Source organism: Lissotriton helveticus, chromosome 11, assembly GCF_964261635.1.
Source record: "Lissotriton helveticus chromosome 11, aLisHel1.1, whole genome shotgun sequence".
In the NCBI taxonomy this organism is placed as follows: Eukaryota; Metazoa; Chordata; class Amphibia; order Caudata; family Salamandridae; genus Lissotriton; species Lissotriton helveticus.
This window is the reverse complement of record NC_136072.1, coordinates 455,731,585-455,745,104: the sequence shown is the minus strand read 5'-3', so window position 1 is coordinate 455,745,104 and position 13,520 is coordinate 455,731,585.

Below are 13,520 nucleotides of genomic sequence, written 5' to 3'. Positions count from 1 at the left end.
ATCATGATATTCTCAGGTTCTCTATAGGTGAACTGAAAGGGATTTGCAAGAATGAAGATGTCAGAATCTGTTGTTTATAGCTTTTCTCATTCCCACTAACTGTAGCATAAACCTTCCTCCATAAACTTATCAGATCACTTAATGGTCATTGGTGTACCATCACCTAAAAGAATTGCAGTGAGCAGGGTATGCTGTCACTTGGATAGCAATGAGATCTTTTTATCTACATTCTAATATAGGTGCTAGGGTTGTGTAGAGAGTGGTAGGAAATGAGGATTAAGATTGACAGGTATGCTCGGTTGAAAACAATATTGAGATTTAAATCTTTTTGAGCTGTGGATTTTCAAATATTAAAGAAGTCATAGTACTGATTAATAACCCTTTATCAAAATCTGTTTGTTGTTGTGATGCATTAGTTTGGGAATATTCAGGTTCTGTTAATAGACTAACAGTGGACTTTTCCATTTGCAGAATATATTGAATGACCAGCAGAGGCAGTATTGCAGAAGATGATTTCTCGGATTTGCTGAACACAAAAAAAAAGTTCCCCAGCTTTCGGCTATATTTACCAACTTACATGGTGAGTCAAACTTTCAATTTATCATTTTCCTTGTCCTTAAAAGAAGTTCAACGCATCTGATGGCTCTCAGCTCCTTTTAGTCGGGTGTTACGCATGAATAGTATTTGTCAAGTCTAAAGCGATATGGATGGCGCTATGGCTATCAGGATAGCCTTTCAATGACGTTGACTGTCTACAAGGCTGACAATCCTACTTTAAATACTTGTGCTAACAATATGTCAACAGAGGAAATTAGTGTCTTTGAGGCTGAAAGGAGGTGTCTTATATTGGAGCAATTGGCTTACTCTCGCATGGAGGAAAGCTAATGTAACCTCCTTCCCTTCACACTGCATGTGGGACTTTTATACTCAAGAAGGTTTACTCTTTCGGATACTCTGTGTTCTTGTACCTCCTGCCCCCCTTTCAAAAGGGGAGCCCAATGATTTCAATATTGCAGAGTCCTTTCCCATTACACCTCCCACTTGGCTTGCAGTCATAATTACAGATCGTTACCTAGTGCGGAATTCCTAATGCCTCATTGTTATGTGTAATTGTCACCCTTGGCGATTGGTCAAATGGTGCCCTGACATCATAATGCTACTGCAGGATGTCATCTGACATGAGGGCAAGCAATAGGATACATTTATCATGGTATTGAAATAGGTAGCAGGATAGACAGGACTCCCAGATGAAGAAAAGATTGTGAGATGAAATAAACAAGGGCATTATTTGAGACTTATTCATTAGTTTTATGGTGTCGGTGATCATGATATTCTCAGGTTCTCTATAGGTGAACTGATAGGGATTTGCAAGAATGAAGATGTCAGAATCTGTTGTTTATAGCCTTTCTCATTCCCACTAACTGTAGCATAAACCTTCCTCCTTAAACTTATCAGATCACTTAATGGTCATTGGTGTACCATCACCTAAAAGAATTGCAGTGAGCAGGGTATGCTGTCACTTGGATAGCAATGAGATCTTTTTATCTACATTCTAATATAGGTGCTAGGGTTGTGTAGAGAGTGGTAGGAAATGAGGATTAAGATTGACAGGTATGCTAGGTTGAAAACAATATTGAGATTTAAATCTTTTTGAGCTGTGGATTTTCAAATATTATAGAAGTCATAGTACTGATTAATAACCCTTTATCAAAATCTGTTTGTTGTTGTGTTGCATTAGTTTGGGAATATTCAGGTTCTGTTAATAGACTAACAGTGGACTTTTCCATTTGCAGAATATATTGAATGACCATCAGAGGCAGTGTTGCAGAAGATAATTTCTCGGAGTTGCTGAACACAAAAAAAAAAGTTCACCAGCTTTCGGCTATATTTACCAACTTACATGGTGAGTCAAACTTTCAATTTATCATTTTCCTTGTCCTTAAAAGAAGTTCAACGCATCTGATGGCTCTTAGCTCCTTTTAGTCGGGTATTACGCATGAATAGTATTTGTCAAGTCTGAAGCGATATGGATGGCGCTATGGCTATCAGGATAGCCTTTCAATGACGTTGACTGTCTACAAGGCTGACAATCCTACTTTAAATATTTGTGCTAACAATATGTCAACAGAGGAAATTAGTGTCTTTGAGGCTGAAAGGAGGTGTCTTATATTGGAGCAATTGGCTTACTCTCGCATGGAGGAAAGCTAATGTAACCTTCTTCCCTTCACACTGCATGTGGGACTCTTATACTCAAGAAGGTTTACTCTTTCGGATACTCTGTGTTCTTGTACCTCCTGCCCCCCTTTCAAAAGGGGAGCCCAATGATTTCAATATTGCAGAGTCCTTTCCCATTACACCTCCCACTTGGCTTGCAGTCATAATTACAGATCGTTACCTAGTGCGGAATTCCTAATGCCTCATTGTTATGTGTAATTGTCACCCATGGCGATTGGTCAAATGGTGCCCTGACATCATAATGCTACTGCAGGATGTCATCTGACATGAGGGCAAGCAATAGGATACATTTATCATGGTATTGAAATAGGTAGCAGGATAGACAGGACTCCCAGATGAAGAAAAGATTGTGAGATGAAATAAACAAGGGCATTATTTGAGACTTATTCATTAGTTTTATGGTGTCGGTGATCATGATATTCTCAGGTTCTCTATAGGTGAACTGAAAGGGATTTGCAAGAATGAAGATGTCAGAATCTGTTGTTTATAGCTTTTCTCATTCCCACTAACTGTAGCATAAACCTTCCTCCATAAACTTATCAGATCACTTAATGGTCATTGGTGTACCATCACCTAAAAGAATTGCAGTGAGCAGGGTATGCTGTCACTTGGATAGCAATGAGATCTTTTTATCTACATTCTAATATAGGTGCTAGGGTTGTGTAGAGAGTGGTAGGAAATGAGGATTAAGATTGACAGGTATGCTCGGTTGAAAACAATATTGAGATTTAAATCTTTTTGAGCTGTGGATTTTCAAATATTAAAGAAGTCATAGTACTGATTAATAACCCTTTATCAAAATCTGTTTGTTGTTGTGTTGCATTAGTTTGGGAATATTCAGGTTCTGTTAATAGACTAACAGTGGACTTTTCCATTTGCAGAATATATTGAATGACCATCAGAGGCAGTATTGCAGAAGATGATTTCTCGGAGTTGCTGAACACAAAAAAAAAGTTCCCCAGCTTTCGGCTATATTTACCAACTTACATGGTGAGTCAAACTTTCAATTTATCATTTTCCTTGTCCTTAAAAGAAGTTCAACGCATCTGATGGCTCTCAGCTCCTTTTAGTCGGGTGTTACGCATGAATAGTATTTGTCAAGTCTAAAGCGATATGGATGGCGCTATGGCTATCAGGATAGCCTTTCAATGACGTTGACTGTCTACAAGGCTGACAATCCTACTTTAAATACTTGTGCTAACAATATGTCAACAGAGGAAATTAGTGTCTTTGAGGCTGAAAGGAGGTGTCTTATATTGGAGCAATTGGCTTACTCTCGCATGGAGGAAAGCTAATGTAACCTTCTTCCCTTCACACTGCATGTGGGACTTTTATACTCAAGAAGGTTTACTCTTTCGGATACTCTGTGTTCTTGTACCTCCTGCCCCCCTTTCAAAAGGGGAGCCCAATGATTTCAATATTGCAGAGTCCTTTCCCATTACACCTCCCACTTGGCTTGCAGTCATAATTACAGATCGTTACCTAGTGCGGAATTCCTAATGCCTCATTGTTATGTGTAATTGTCACCCTTGGCGATTGGTCAAATGGTGCCCTGACATCATAATGCTACTGCAGGATGTCATCTGACATGAGGGCAAGCAATAGGATACATTTATCATGGTATTGAAACAGGTAGCAGGATAGACAGGACTCCCAGATGAAGAAAAGATTGTGAGATGAAATAAACAAGGGCATTATTTGAGACTTATTCATTAGTTTTATGGTGTCGGTGATCATGATATTCTCAGGTTCTCTATAGGTGAACTGAAAGGGATTTGCAAGAATGAAGATGTCAGAATCTGTTGTTTATAGCTTTTCTCATTCCCACTAACTGTAGCATAAACCTTCCTCCATAAACTTATCAGATCACTTAATGGTCATTGGTTTACCATCACCTAAAAGAATTGCAGTGAGCAGGGTATGCTGTCACTTGGATAGCAATGAGATCTTTTTATCTACATTCTAATATAGGTGCTAGGGTTGTGTAGAGAGTGGTAGGAAATGAGGATTAAGATTGACAGGTATGCTCGGTTGAAAACAATATTGAGATTTAAATCTTTTTGAGCTGTGGATTTTCAAATATTAAAGAAGTCATAGTACTGATTAATAACCCTTTATCAAAATCTGTTTGTTGTTGTGTTGCATTAGTTTGGGAATATTCAGGTTCTGTTAATAGACTAACAGTGGACTTTTCCATTTGCAGAATATATTGAATGACCAGCAGAGGCAGTATTGCAGAAGATGATTTCTCGGAGTTGCTGAACACAAAAAAAAAAGTTCCCCAGCTTTCGGCTATATTTACCAACTTACATGGTGAGTCAAACTTTCAATTTATCATTTTCCTTGTCCTTAAAAGAAGTTCAACGCATCTGATGGCTCTCAGCTCCTTTTAGTCGGGTGTTACGCATGAATAGTATTTGTCAAGTCTAAAGCGATATGGATGGCGCTATGGCTATCAGGATAGCCTTTCAATGACGTTGACTGTCTACAAGGCTGAATGAATGAATGAATGAATGAAAGGCAATTTATAATGCGCAGAACAATGACCCGCAGGTATCAAGGCGCCTAGCAAAATAATCAGAAAAAGGAAGAAAAGGACCAGGGAACTTTACATATATGCTTGCCGAAAAAGGAGGGTTTTTAACGCAGAGCGGAAGTGCTGTAAAGAAGGGAGAGATCTCAGATCTAGGGGAAGTTCATTCCACCACTTGGGAGCAAGAGTGGAGAAAGCTCTACCACCCCATTTGGCTCTTCGTACACGGGGGGTGGTCAGACGCTGTTTTCCAGAGGAACGCAAGTTCCTTCCGGGAGTATAGTGGGAAATAATGGATCCGATTCCTGTGTCGCTGTTTTTGACAATGGCTCTGTAGGTCATACATAGAACCTTGAACCGAATCCGGTGTTCCACCGGCAGCCAATGCAGCGTTTTCCTGGCTGCGGTGGCCGAGGAGCGTCTGGGAATATCCAAAACAAATCTAGCCGTCGCGTTTTGGACTACCTGCAGGCGCTGCAGCTGGCCTTTGTTAAGCCCAGCATACAGCGCGTTGCAGTAATCAAGGCGAGAGCCGATAAGAGCAACAGCTATTTGTTTTCTTGCCTCGAGGGAGAGATATTTCCTGATCCTACGTAGGGTGTGGATCAGACCCCAGCAGGTGGAGACGGTTCTGCTCACCTGGCTGCCTAGGTCAAGGGCAGGATCTATCAGCACCCCGAGGTTCTTGGCAGACGTTGTAGGGGAAGGGCAGGTTCCTAGAGAGTCAGGCCACCAATTGGCTGACCAGATGTTTTCTTTCCCCCCGAACACCATCACCTCAGTCTTCTCCCCATTCAGTTTTAAGGAGTTCTGAGTCATCCAATGACCAACCGCCTCCATACAAGATCTGAACTTGGGGGCGATCAGATCATCAGAGTTGGGAAGAGAGACGAGGATTTGAGTGTCGTCTGCATAAGAGACTACCTCCATCCCAAAAGATCTTATTAGTTTGGCTAGTGGGGTAACATAGATATTAAAGAGGGTCGGGCTGAGTGCCGACCCTTGGGGGACCCCACATAGCACAGGTTGGGATGGAGATAGGAACTCCCCCAGCTTGACTCTCTGCTCCCTCCCTATAAGGAAAGAAGTCAGAAGATCCAGAGCTGCGTTCTTCACCCCCACCTCCCTCAGCCGAGATGTAAGGACTGAGGGGGAGAGGGTATCGAAGGCCGCAGATAGATCGAGCAGGACAAGGAGAGCGGTCTGGCCCTCATCGACTGTCGTGCGGCTGACAATCCTACTTTAAATACTTGTGCTAACAATATGTCAACAGAGGAAATTAGTGTCTTTGAGGCTGAAAGGAGGTGTCTTATATTGGAGCAATTGGCTTACTCTCGCATGGAGGAAAGCTAATGTAACCTTCTTCCCTTCACACTGCATGTGGGACTTTTATACTCAAGAAGGTTTACTCTTTCGGATACTCTGTGTTCTTGTACCTCCTGCCCCCCTTTCAAAAGGGGAGCCCAATGATTTCAATATTGCAGAGTCCTTTCCCATTACACCTCCCACTTGGCTTGCAGTCATAATTACAGATCGTTACCTAGTGCGGAATTCCTAATGCCTCATTGTTATGTGTAATTGTCACCCTTGGCGATTGGTCAAATGGTGCCCTGACATCATAATGCTACTGCAGGATGTCATCTGACATGAGGGCAAGCAATAGGATACATTTATCATGGTATTGAAATAGGTAGCAGGATAGACAGGACTCCCAGATGAAGAAAAGATTGTGAGATGAAATAAACAAGGGCATTATTTGAGACTTATTCATTAGTTTTATGGTGTCGGTGATCATGATATTCTCAGGTTCTCTATAGGTGAACTGAAAGGGATTTGCAAGAATGAAGATGTCAGAATCTGTTGTTTATAGCTTTTCTCATTCCCACTAACTGTAGCATAAACCTTCCTCTGTAAACTTATCAGATCACTTAATGGTCATTGGTGTACCATCACCTAAAAGAATTGCAGTGAGCAGGGTATGCTGTCACTTGGATAGCAATGAGATCTTTTTATCTACATTCTAATATAGGTGCTAGGGTTGTGTAGAGAGTGGTAGGAAATGAGGATTAAGATTGACAGGTATGCTCGGTTGAAAACAATATTGAGATTTAAATCTTTTTGAGCTGTGGATTTTCAAATATTAAAGAAGTCATAGTACTGATTAATAACCCTTTATCAAAATCTGTTTGTTGTTGTGTTGCATTAGTTTGGGAATATTCAGGTTCTGTTAATAGACTAACAGTGGACTTTTCCATTTGCAGAATATATTGAATGACCAGCAGAGGCAGTGTTGCAGAAGATGATTTCTCGGAGTTGCTGAACCCCAAAAAAAAAAGTTCAGCAGCTTTCGGCTCGATTTACCAATTTACATGGTGAGTCAAACTCTCAATTTATCATTTTGCTTGTCCTTAAAAGAAGTTCAATGCATCTGATGGCTCTCAGCTCCTTTTAGTGGGGTATTACGCTTGAATATTATTTGTCAAGACTGAAGCGCTATGGATGGCGCTATGGGCATCAGGATAGCTTTTCAAAGACGTTGACTGTCTACAAGGCTGACAATTCTACTTTGAACACTTGTGCTAACAATATGTCAACAGAGGAAATTAGTGTCTTTGAGGCTGAAATGAGGTGTCTTATATCGGAGCAATTGTCTTACTCTCGCATGGAGGGAAGCTAATTTAACCTTCCTCCCTTCACACTGCATGTGGGAGTCTGATACTCAAGAAGGTTTGCTCTTTAGGATACTCTGTGTTTTTGTACCTCCAAACCCCTTTCAAAAGGGGAGCCCAATACTTTCAATATTGCAGAGTCCTTTCCCATTACACCCCCCACTTGGCTTGCAGTCATAATTACAGATCGTTACCTAGTGCGGAATTCCTAATGCCTCATTGTTCTGTGTAATTGTCACCCATGGCGATTGGTCAAATGGTGCCCTGACATCATAATGTTACTGCAGGATGTCATCTGACATAAAGGCAAGCAATAGGATACATTTATCATGGTATTGAAATGGGTAGCAGGATAGACCGGACTCCCAGATGAAGGCAAAGATTGTGAGATGAAATAAACAAGGACAATATTTGAGACTTATTAATTAGTTTTATGTTGTCGGTGATCATGATAATCTCAGGTTCTCTATAGGTGTACTGATAGGGATTTGCAAGAATGAAGATGTCAGAATCTGTTGTTTATAGCTTTTCTCATTCCCACTAACTTTCTCATTCCCACTAACTGTAGCATAAACCTTCCTCCGTAAACTTATCAGATCACTTAATGGTCATTGGTGTACCATAACCTAAAAGAATTGCAGTGAGCAGGGTACGCTGTCACTTGGATAGCAATGAGATCTTTTTATCTACATTCTAATATAGGTGCTATGGTTGTGTAGCGAGTGGTAGGAAAGGAGGATTAAGATTGACAGGTATGCTAGGTTGAAAACAATATTGAGATTTGAATTCTTTTTGAGCTGTGGATTTTCAAATATTATAGACGTCATAGTACTGATTAATAACCCTTTATCAAAATCTGTTTGTTGTTGTGTTGCATTAGTTTGGGAATATTCAGGTTCTGTTAATAGACTAACAGTGGACTTTTCCATTTGCAGAATATATTGAATGACCAGCAGAGGCAGTATTGCAGAAGATGATTTCTCGGAGTTGCTGAACACAAAAAAAAAAGTTCACCAGCTTTCGGCTATATTTACCAACTTACATGGTGAGTCAAACTTTCAATTTATCATTTTCCTTGTCCTTAAAAGAAGTTCAACGCATCTGATGGCTCTTAGCTCCTTTTAGTCGGGTATTACGCATGAATAGTATTTGTCAAGTCTGAAGCGATATGGATGGCGCTATGGCTATCAGGATAGCCTTTCAATGACGTTGACTGTCTACAAGGCTGACAATCCTACTTTAAATACTTGTGCTAACAATATGTCAACAGAGGAAATTTGTGTCTTTGAGGCTGAAAGGAGGTGTCTTATATTGGAGCAATTGGCTTACTCTCGCATGGAGGAAAGCTAATGTAACCTCCTTCCCTTCACACTGCATGTGGGACTTTTATACTCAAGAAGGTTTACTCTTTCGGATACTCTGTGTTCTTGTACCTCCTGCCCCCCTTTCAAAAGGGGAGCCAAATGATTTCAATATTGCAGAGTCCTTTCCCATTACACCTCCCACTTGGCTTGCAGTCATAATTACAGATCGTTACCTAGTGCGGAATTCCTAATGCCTCATTGTTATGTGTAATTGTCACCCATGGCGATTGGTCAAATGGTGCCCTGACATCATAATGCTACTGCAGGATGTCATCTGACATGAGGGCAAGCAATAGGATACATTTATCATGGTATTGAAAGAGGTAGCAGGATAGACAGGACTCCCAGATGAAGAAAAGATTGTGAGATGAAATAAACAAGGGCATTATTTGAGACTTATTCATTAGTTTTATGGTGTCGGTGATCATGATATTCTCAGGTTCTCTATAGGTGAACTGAAAGGGATTTGCAAGAATGAAGATGTCAGAATCTGTTGTTTATAGCTTTTCTCATTCCCACTAACTGTAGCATAAACCTTCCTCCATAAACTTATCAGATCACTTAATGGTCATTGGTGTACCATCACCTAAAAGAATTGCAGTGAGCAGGGTATGCTGTCACTTGGATAGCAATGAGATCTTTTTATCTACATTCTAATATAGGTGCTAGGGTTGTGTAGAGAGTGGTAGGAAATGAGGATTAAGATTGACAGGTATGCTCGGTTGAAAACAATATTGAGATTTAAATCTTTTTGAGCTGTGGATTTTCAAATATTAAAGAAGTCATAGTACTGATTAATAACCCTTTATCAAAATCTGTTTGTTGTTGTGTTGCATTAGTTTGGGAATATTCAGGTTCTGTTAATAGACTAACAGTGGACTTTTCCATTTGCAGAATATATTGAATGACCAGCAGAGGCAGTATTGCAGAAGATGATTTCTCGGAGTTGCTGAACACAAAAAAAAAAGTTCACCAGCTTTCGGCTATATTTACCAACTTACATGGTGAGTCAAACTTTCAATTTATCATTTTCCTTGTCCTTAAAAGAAGTTCAACGCATCTGATGGCTCTCAGCTCCTTTTAGTCGGGTGTTACGCATGAATAGTATTTGTCAAGTCTAAAGCGATATGGATGGCGCTATGGCTATCAGGATAGCCTTTCAATGACGTTGACTGTCTACAAGGCTGACAATCCTACTTTAAATACTTGTGCTAACAATATGTCAACAGAGGAAATTTGTGTCTTTGAGGCTGAAAGGAGGTGTCTTATATTGGAGCAATTGGCTTACTCTCGCATGGAGGAAAGCTAATGTAACCTTCTTCCTTTCACACTGCATGTGGGACTCTTATACTCAAGAAGGTTTACTCTTTCAGATACTCTGTGTTCTTGTACCTCCTGCCCCCCTTTCAAAAGGGGAGCCCAATGATTTCAATATTGCAGAGTCCTTTCCCATTACACCTCCCACTTGGCTTGCAGTCATAATTACAGATCGTTACCTAGTGCGGAATTCCTAATGCCTCATTGTTATGTGTAATTATCACCCATGGCGATTGGTCAAATGGTGCCCTGACATCATAATGCTACTGCAGGATGTCATCTGACATGAGGGCAAGCAATAGGATACATTTATCATGGTATTGAAATAGGTAGCAGGATAGACAGGACTCCCAGATGAAGAAAAGATTGTGAGATGAAATAAACAAGGGCATTATTTGAGACTTATTCATTAGTTTTATGGTGTCGGTGATCATGATATTCTCAGGTTCTCTATAGGTGAACTGAAAGGGATTTGCAAGAATTAAGATGTCAGAATCTGTTGTTTATAGCTTTTCTCATTCCCACTAACTGTAGCATAAACCTTCCTCCGTAAACTTATCAGATCACTTAATGGTCATTGGTGTACCATCACCTAAAAGAATTGCAGTGAGCAGGGTATGCTGTCACTTGGATAGCAATGAGATCTTTTTATCTACATTCTAATATAGGTGCTAGGGTTGTGTAGAGAGTGGTAGGAAATGAGGATTAAGATTGACAGGTATGCTCGGTTGAAAACAATATTGAGATTTAAATCTTTTTGAGCTGTGGATTTTCAAATATTAAAGAAGTCATAGTACTGATTAATAACCCTTTATCAAAATCTGTTTGTTGTTGTGTTGCATTAGTTTGGGAATATTCAGGTTCTGTTAATAGACTAACAGTGGACTTTTCCATTTGCAGAATATATTGAATGACCAGCAGAGGCAGTATTGCAGAAGATGATTTCTCGGAGTTGCTGAACACAAAAAAAAAAGTTCACCAGCTTTCGGCTATATTTACCAACTTACATGGTGAGTCAAACTTTCAATTTATCATTTTCCTTGTCCTTAAAAGAAGTTCAACGCATCTGATGGCTCTCAGCTCCTTTTAGTCGGGTGTTACGCATGAATAGTATTTGTCAAGTCTAAAGCGATATGGATGGCGCTATGGCTATCAGGATAGCCTTTCAATGACGTTGACTGTCTACAAGGCTGACAATCCTACTTTAAATACTTGTGCTAACAATATGTCAACAGAGGAAATTTGTGTCTTTGAGGCTGAAAGGAGGTGTCTTATATTGGAGCAATTGGCTTACTCTCGCATGGAGGAAAGCTAATGTAACCTTCTTCCTTTCACACTGCATGTGGGACTCTTATACTCAAGAAGGTTTACTCTTTCGGATACTCTGTGTTCTTGTACCTCCTGCCCCCCTTTCAAAAGGGGAGCCCAATGATTTCAATATTGCAGAGTCCTTTCCCATTACACCTCCCACTTGGCTTGCAGTCATAATTACAGATCGTTACCTAGTGCGGAATTCCTAATGCCTCATTGTTCTGTGTAATTGTCACCCATGGCGATTGGTCAAATGGTGCCCTGACATCATAATGTTACTGCAGGATGTCATCTGACATGAGGGCAAGCAATAGGATACATTTATCATGGTATTGAAATGGGTAGCAGGATAGACCGGACTCCCAGATGAAGGCAAAGATTGTGAGATGAAATAAACAAGGACAATATTTGAGACTTATTAATTAGTTTTATGTTGTCGGTGATCATGATATTCTCAGGTTCTCTATAGGTGAACTGAAAGGGATTTGCAAGAATTAAGATGTCAGAATCTGTTGTTCATAGCTTTTCTCATTCCCACTAACTGTAGCATAAACCTTCCTCCGTAAACTTATCAGATCACTTAATGGTCATTGGTGTACCATCACCTAAAAGAATTGCAGTGAGCAGGGTATGCTGTCACTTGGATAGCAATGAGATCTTTTTATCTACATTCTAATATAGGTGCTAGGGTTGTGTAGAGAGTGGTAGGAAATGAGGATTAAGATTGACAGGTATGCTCGGTTGAAAACAATATTGAGATTTAAATCTTTTTGAGCTGTGGATTTTCAAATATTAAAGAAGTCATAGTACTGATTAATAACCCTTTATCAAAATCTGTTTGTTGTTGTGTTGCATTAGTTTGGGAATATTCAGGTTCTGTTAATAGACTAACAGTGGACTTTTCCATTTGCAGAATATATTGAATGACCAGCAGAGGCAGTATTGCAGAAGATGATTTCTCGGAGTTGCTGAACACAAAAAAAAAAGTTCACCAGCTTTCGGCTATATTTACCAACTTACATGGTGAGTCAAACTTTCAATTTATCATTTTCCTTGTCCTTAAAAGAAGTTCAACGCATCTGATGGCTCTCAGCTCCTTTTAGTCGGGTGTTACGCATGAATAGTATTTGTCAAGTCTAAAGCGATATGGATGGCGCTATGGCTATCAGGATAGCCTTTCAATGACGTTGACTGTCTACAAGGCTGACAATCCTACTTTAAATACTTGTGCTAACAATATGTCAACAGAGGAAATTTGTGTCTTTGAGGCTGAAAGGAGGTGTCTTATATTGGAGCAATTGGCTTACTCTCGCATGGAGGAAAGCTAATGTAACCTTCTTCCTTTCACACTGCATGTGGGACTCTTATACTCAAGAAGGTTTACTCTTTCGGATACTCTGTGTTCTTGTACCTCCTGCCCCCCTTTCAAAAGGGGAGCCCAATGATTTCAATATTGCAGAGTCCTTTCCCATTACACCTCCCACTTGGCTTGCAGTCATAATTACAGATCGTTACCTAGTGCGGAATTCCTAATGCCTCATTGTTCTGTGTAATTGTCACCCATGGCGATTGGTCAAATGGTGCCCTGACATCATAATGTTACTGCAGGATGTCATCTGACATGAGGGCAAGCAATAGGATACATTTATCATGGTATTGAAATGGGTAGCAGGATAGACCGGACTCCCAGATGAAGGCAAAGATTGTGAGATGAAATAAACAAGGACAATATTTGAGACTTATTAATTAGTTTTATGTTGTCGGTGATCATGATATTCTCAGGTTCTCTATAGGTGAACTGAAAGGGATTTGCAAGAATTAAGATGTCAGAATCTGTTGTTCATAGCTTTTCTCATTCCCACTAACTGTAGCATAAACCTTCCTCCGTAAACTTATCAGATCACTTAATGGTCATTGGTGTACCATAACCTAAAAGAATTGCAGTGAGCAGGGTATGCTGTCACTTGGATAGCAATGAGATCTTTTTATCTACATTCTAATATAGGTGCTAGGGTTGTGTAGAGAGTGGTAGGAAATGAGGATTAAGATTGACAGGTATGCTCGGTTGAAAACAATATTGAGATTTAAATC